The following is a 6,440-nucleotide window of genomic DNA, read 5'->3' on the forward strand; positions in this document are numbered from 1 at the left end:
TTTTTTAATTCATGTGGATGTTAAAAATGGACATCTATACTAGTGTCAAATGAGGGTGGGAGAGGAAGGCACAGTAGGCAAGGAGAAGGAATTCCCGTCTACTGGTAATAAAGCTCCAGGTTCATCCCATCATGGATTTCATAATCTTCCAGAGACACGTGGTCCTTAAAAATCGTGTACCACTTTTTCAGGACGATCTTTGTTCAACGGGTGCCACTTTGGGCCACTATCAGTTTCTTCAAGTCCCCGATGGTGTCATCGGTGTTGCACTTGAAGCGGACTTTCTTCCCTAGATGGTCATTGCAAACGACCTCAATCGTTGTGGCTGGACCACTAACCCGTGGAACTTATAGACGACACAATACCTAGCTCGAACGCAGAGCCCTGAGGAGCAGTGTTCTTCGGTCCCCTCGCTATTTATTCGGACCCACCATTACATTCTTTTTTTTTTTTCTTGTAACCAACCAGTGATTTATTTCATTGGTTTAAATATATAAATCTCTTTTCTTTTTTTTAACAAATTTATTTATTTATTAAAGATTTCTGTCTCTTCCCTACCACCGCCTCCCATTTCCCTCCCCCTCTCCCAATCAAGTCCCCCTCCCTCCTCATCCCAAAGAGCAATCAGGGATCCCTGCCTGTGGGAAGTCCAAGGAACCCCCACCTCCATCCAGGTCCAGTAAGGTGAGCCTCCAAACTGCCTAGGCTCCCACAAAGCCAGTACGTGCAGTAGGATCGAAACCCATCGCCATTGTTCGTGAGTTCTCAGTAGTCCTCATTGTCCGCTATATTCACCGAGTCCGGTTTTATCCCAGGCTTTTTCAGACCCAGGCCAGCTGGCCTTTTTGAGTTCCCAATAGAACATCCCCACTGTCTCAGTGTGTGGGTGCACCCCTCGCGGTCCTGAGTTCCTTGCTCGTGCTCTCTCTCCTTCTGCTCCTGATTTGGACCTTGAGATTTCTATCTGGTGCTCCAATGTAGGTATATACCCAAGAGATGCCCTATCATACAACAAAAGTATATGCTCAACTATGTTCATAGCAGCATTGTTTGTAATAGCCAGAACCTGGAAACAACCTAGATGCCCTTCAATGGAAGAATGGATGAAGAAAGTATGAAATATATACATATTAGTGTACTACTCAGCAGTAAAAAACAAGGACTTCTTGAATTTTGCATGCAAATGGATGGAAATAGAAAACACTATCCTGAGTGAGGTAAGCCAGACCCAAAAAGAGGAACATGGGATGTACTCACTCATATTTGGTTTCTAGCCATAAATAAAAGACATTGAGCCTATAATTAGTGATCCTAGCGAAGCTAAATAAGAAGGAGAACCCAAAGAAAAACATACAGGCATCCTCCTGAATATTAATCTTTCAGGGTTTTGAAACAGCATATTTCTAATACACTTTCCAATTTTAGTCTTCTGTAAATTCTTAGTACAAATGTTTTATTGTTGGTAGAAAATCATGAAGACTCTGCTCCAGAGTGTGCAGTATTTTACCAAGTGTATTTAGAATATATAGCAGTGTTCTTTTATTTTCATCCCTTCCAAATAACAATTCAGCCTTCTCTACCATTATTTTGAATTTTAAAAAAGAAATATTTCCTGAGCTAATGGGGTCTACCAACTCTGGCCTGACAGTGAGGGAACCAGCATAGGACCAAATTAGGCCCTCTGAGTGTGGGTGTCAGTGGTAAGGCTGGGGAAGACTGTTCTGGCATTTTGGAACCCATTCTCTCTGGATAGATACCTTGTTCAGCCTAGATTTAGTGGGAGGGACTTGGTGCTGCCTCAAAGCAATGTGCTAGATGTTTCGGCTCCTTATGGGAAGCCTTACCCCCTCTAAGGAGTGAATGGGGGGAAGGATGGGGGTAAGATGGAGGGAAGGTGAAGGAGAAGAAGGAGGGGAGGTAGTGGGAACTGGATTCGACATAAAAATTGTGAAAAGATAGTTTTTTAAATAGCTCTTAAAATTATTTCTGTATCTGTGCTTTAATTCATTGCAAGAGAGATTTTCTTTTAGGATATAAATAAAAGGTATTTTTTTTCTGAGAATTATCAAACTCTTGAATTCTTCCCCAGACTTCCAAACAAATGAGCATAAAACTTCTCAGAAATAAGAGTACAGGCATGCATTAATACTATACTCTGTGATTGTAACACCTTCCTAATATAAACAATGTCAAGAAAAGAAAGTTTTGATTATATAGTTGGTTATTCTCCTTTAGCTTTCAAAAGAGATAAAACTAACAATTTATGTTTGAGTCAGAAAAAGATACTGAGAAAAAGACAGACATCAAAATAAGAACAACAGGGAGATGAAGGAGAAATTAAGACAGGCTGTCTTGGCAAAGAGACATCTAGAAGAAGGACTTTGTAATTAGACTTCCTTGTTCGGCCTGTAGATTAGCTACCAGTAATGGGAGGCAAATCCTCCAAGACAGATTTGTGCTGAAATGATGCAGAAAAAATTTCTGAGGTGCTAGCACTACTTCTGTCTAGTCAACATCATACAGGTCTATTATAATATTGATCACAGTAGCCAGCTAAGATCAAGCTACTACAACCTGTTAGTGGTGAATATTTTATGAATTTGATGATTCTTACTTAAGCCTTTGTGCTGTTTGACATATTCTAGAATCTAGAAATATTTTATATATGAAATATGTGCATTTTAAATATTTTATTAATTCTTTGAGAATTCTACACAATGCGTTTTGATATTTATCCCTCCAGTAACTCCTCTCAGATCCACCATTACATTCTTTTTTTTTTTTTTTGATGGGGGAAATCAATTTTAATTATGTATGGACTAATGGGAGTTCTATAGGGAAAAAACGTAAGGATGCAAGCATTGTGGGCGATGTACCATCCTGAGCTACAGAAAGGAATAGCATCCCGAGGCTTCCTGGAGAGAGAGACAAAGTAAAGGCGGCAGATACACAGAACAGCACGGAGATTAAGTAGATTTTTATGTAGATAAAAGTCTCAGGAGTAGGGCTCAGTGAGAGGCTGCTGACCTTGCAGAGGACTTCTCTCACTGCAGAAACGGAAGCAAGAATGTTGGGACCAATAGAGTCATGGTCAAGAGGAACTTGCTGAAGGTGCCTTCCTTGATCCCATCTCCTCCTCTGGTTTCTTGGGTCTGTGATGTAGCTGTAGGGGCTCAGCAGTCACTGTCCTCGCTGTCCCCATATGCACTCAGCTGGCTCAGGGAGGAGGCCCCGGGTGTCTGGGGTGCAAGGTTGGCTGTCTTCCTGCTCTCGGGGGCACCCACGGCAGGCATCTGGAGCTGCTCTGAGCCCCTGTTGGCTCCCGCCTTCACCTTCTTTGGCACCACCAATCCGGCCAGCTGTGCCCTGCTGCGCGCTGCCTCTGCCTTCCTCTTGGCCTTCGGTGACTCGACCAGGATGGCTGTGGGGTTGGGTTTTGCTGCTGAGCTTGGTCGGGAAGGCGGAGCTTCATCTTCTGAGTCAGAATCCTCCAGAAGCCTGCGGTGGCGAGCCTCCTCCAGCAAGGCTGCAATCTCACGCTCATCTTCCTCCTCCTCCTGCTGTCGCTGCTGTTCCTGTGACAGGCGGTGCTGCAGCAACATGGCCTCAAAGTCCACGTGTGCCTGCCTCTGGTTCAGGTCCTTCAGCTCCTGCAGATTTTCCAGCACCTCCATCTCCAGCTTCCAGTCTTTTGTGCTTTTCTCTAGGACCTTCATGGGGTTGTTCAGCTCCTTTTGCACACGCTTTTCCTCCTCCTCCAGGAGCTTCTCTGCCTGGAAGTTGCTTGTGGCTCCATGCTCCACAGTGTAGCTCGTGTTCTCAGGGTCTGTCTTGAAGGTGATCTCGGCCAAGCAGTGCGTGCACTTGATATAGAAGCGGAAGATAGGCAGGTCCAGGTAGGCCTCGTTCTGGACAATTTCCTTGCGTGCATTGAACTTCTTCCCCTTGTAGATGTATTCTCCACATGTCTTACACCTCATGTTGAAGGGGACCATCAGTCGAACCACGTACTGCCGGTCCTTGGGTAGCTTGAGTTTCGGGATTTTTGATGGGTCGAAGTCAGGTGGGTAGTATTTGTTTAGAATTTTCCGTTCCGACATATTGGCTTCCTGTTTGTGGAGCAAGCAAAGGAGAAGTGTTCTTTTTTCTTTTTCTTTTTTCCTTTTTGGACAGGAACAAAGCAGCACTGAAGTTTTTTAATTCATGTGGATGTTAAAAATGGACATCTATACTAGTGTCAAATGAGGGTGGGAGAGGAAGGCACAGTAGGCAAGGAGAAGGAATTCCCGTCTACTGGTAATAAAGCTCCAGGTTCATCCCATCATGGATTTCATAATCTTCCAGAGACACGTGGTCCTTAAAAATCGTGTACCACTTTTTCAGGACGATCTTTGTTCAACGGGTGCCACTTTGGGCCACTATCAGTTTCTTCAAGTCCCCGATGGTGTCATCGGTGTTGCACTTGAAGCGGACTTTCTTCCCTAGATGGTCATTGCAAACGACCTCAATCGTTGTGGCTGGACCACTAACCCGTGGAACTTATAGACGACACAATACCTAGCTCGAACGCAGAGCCCTGAGGAGCAGTGTTCTTCGGTCCCCTCGCTATTTATTCGGACCCACCATTACATTCTTTTTTTTTTTTCTTGTAACCAACCAGTGATTTATTTCATTGGTTTAAATATATAAATCTCTTTTCTTTTTTTTAACAAATTTATTTATTTATTAAAGATTTCTGTCTCTTCCCTACCACCGCCTCCCATTTCCCTCCCCCTCTCCCAATCAAGTCCCCCTCCCTCCTCATCCCAAAGAGCAATCAGGGATCCCTGCCTGTGGGAAGTCCAAGGAACCCCCACCTCCATCCAGGTCCAGTAAGGTGAGCCTCCAAACTGCCTAGGCTCCCACAAAGCCAGTACGTGCAGTAGGATCGAAACCCATCGCCATTGTTCGTGAGTTCTCAGTAGTCCTCATTGTCCGCTATATTCACCGAGTCCGGTTTTATCCCAGGCTTTTTCAGACCCAGGCCAGCTGGCCTTTTTGAGTTCCCAATAGAACATCCCCACTGTCTCAGTGTGTGGGTGCACCCCTCGCGGTCCTGAGTTCCTTGCTCGTGCTCTCTCTCCTTCTGCTCCTGATTTGGACCTTGAGATTTCTATCTGGTGCTCCAATGTAGGTATATACCCAAGAGATGCCCTATCATACAACAAAAGTATATGCTCAACTATGTTCATAGCAGCATTGTTTGTAATAGCCAGAACCTGGAAACAACCTAGATGCCCTTCAATGGAAGAATGGATGAAGAAAGTATGAAATATATACATATTAGTGTACTACTCAGCAGTAAAAAACAAGGACTTCTTGAATTTTGCATGCAAATGGATGGAAATAGAAAACACTATCCTGAGTGAGGTAAGCCAGACCCAAAAAGAGGAACATGGGATGTACTCACTCATATTTGGTTTCTAGCCATAAATAAAAGACATTGAGCCTATAATTAGTGATCCTAGCGAAGCTAAATAAGAAGGAGAACCCAAAGAAAAACATACAGGCATCCTCCTGAATATTAATCTTTCAGGGTTTTGAAACAGCATATTTCTAATACACTTTCCAATTTTAGTCTTCTGTAAATTCTTAGTACAAATGTTTTATTGTTGGTAGAAAATCATGAAGACTCTGCTCCAGAGTGTGCAGTATTTTACCAAGTGTATTTAGAATATATAGCAGTGTTCTTTTATTTTCATCCCTTCCAAATAACAATTCAGCCTTCTCTACCATTATTTTGAATTTTAAAAAAGAAATATTTCCTGAGCTAATGGGGTCTACCAACTCTGGCCTGACAGTGAGGGAACCAGCATAGGACCAAATTAGGCCCTCTGAGTGTGGGTGTCAGTGGTAAGGCTGGGGAAGACTGTTCTGGCATTTTGGAACCCATTCTCTCTGGATAGATACCTTGTTCAGCCTAGATTTAGTGGGAGGGACTTGGTGCTGCCTCAAAGCAATGTGCTAGATGTTTCGGCTCCTTATGGGAAGCCTTACCCCCTCTAAGGAGTGAATGGGGGGAAGGATGGGGGTAAGATGGAGGGAAGGTGAAGGAGAAGAAGGAGGGGAGGTAGTGGGAACTGGATTCGACATAAAAATTGTGAAAAGATAGTTTTTTAAATAGCTCTTAAAATTATTTCTGTATCTGTGCTTTAATTCATTGCAAGAGAGATTTTCTTTTAGGATATAAATAAAAGGTATTTTTTTTCTGAGAATTATCAAACTCTTGAATTCTTCCCCAGACTTCCAAACAAATGAGCATAAAACTTCTCAGAAATAAGAGTACAGGCATGCATTAATACTATACTCTGTGATTGTAACACCTTCCTAATATAAACAATGTCAAGAAAAGAAAGTTTTGATTATATAGTTGGTTATTCTCCTTTAGCTTTCAAAAGAGA

General features: G+C 43.1%; 3 pseudogenes; all 3 read right to left on the reverse strand.

The window, feature by feature from the left end:
* Positions 1-24: 24 nt before the first annotated feature.
* On the reverse strand, positions 25-1,583 carry LOC142840466 (ubiquitin-like protein 5 pseudogene; annotated as a pseudogene).
* Positions 1,584-3,158: 1,575 nt separating this feature from the next.
* LOC142841114 (splicing factor YJU2 pseudogene) lies at positions 3,159-4,100 on the reverse strand (annotated as a pseudogene).
* Positions 4,101-4,216: 116 nt separating this feature from the next.
* On the reverse strand, positions 4,217-5,775 carry LOC142840467 (ubiquitin-like protein 5 pseudogene; annotated as a pseudogene).
* Positions 5,776-6,440: the final 665 nt, after the last annotated feature.

This window comes from Microtus pennsylvanicus, chromosome X (genome assembly GCF_037038515.1).
Source record: "Microtus pennsylvanicus isolate mMicPen1 chromosome X, mMicPen1.hap1, whole genome shotgun sequence".
Taxonomy (NCBI): Eukaryota; Metazoa; Chordata; class Mammalia; order Rodentia; family Cricetidae; genus Microtus; species Microtus pennsylvanicus.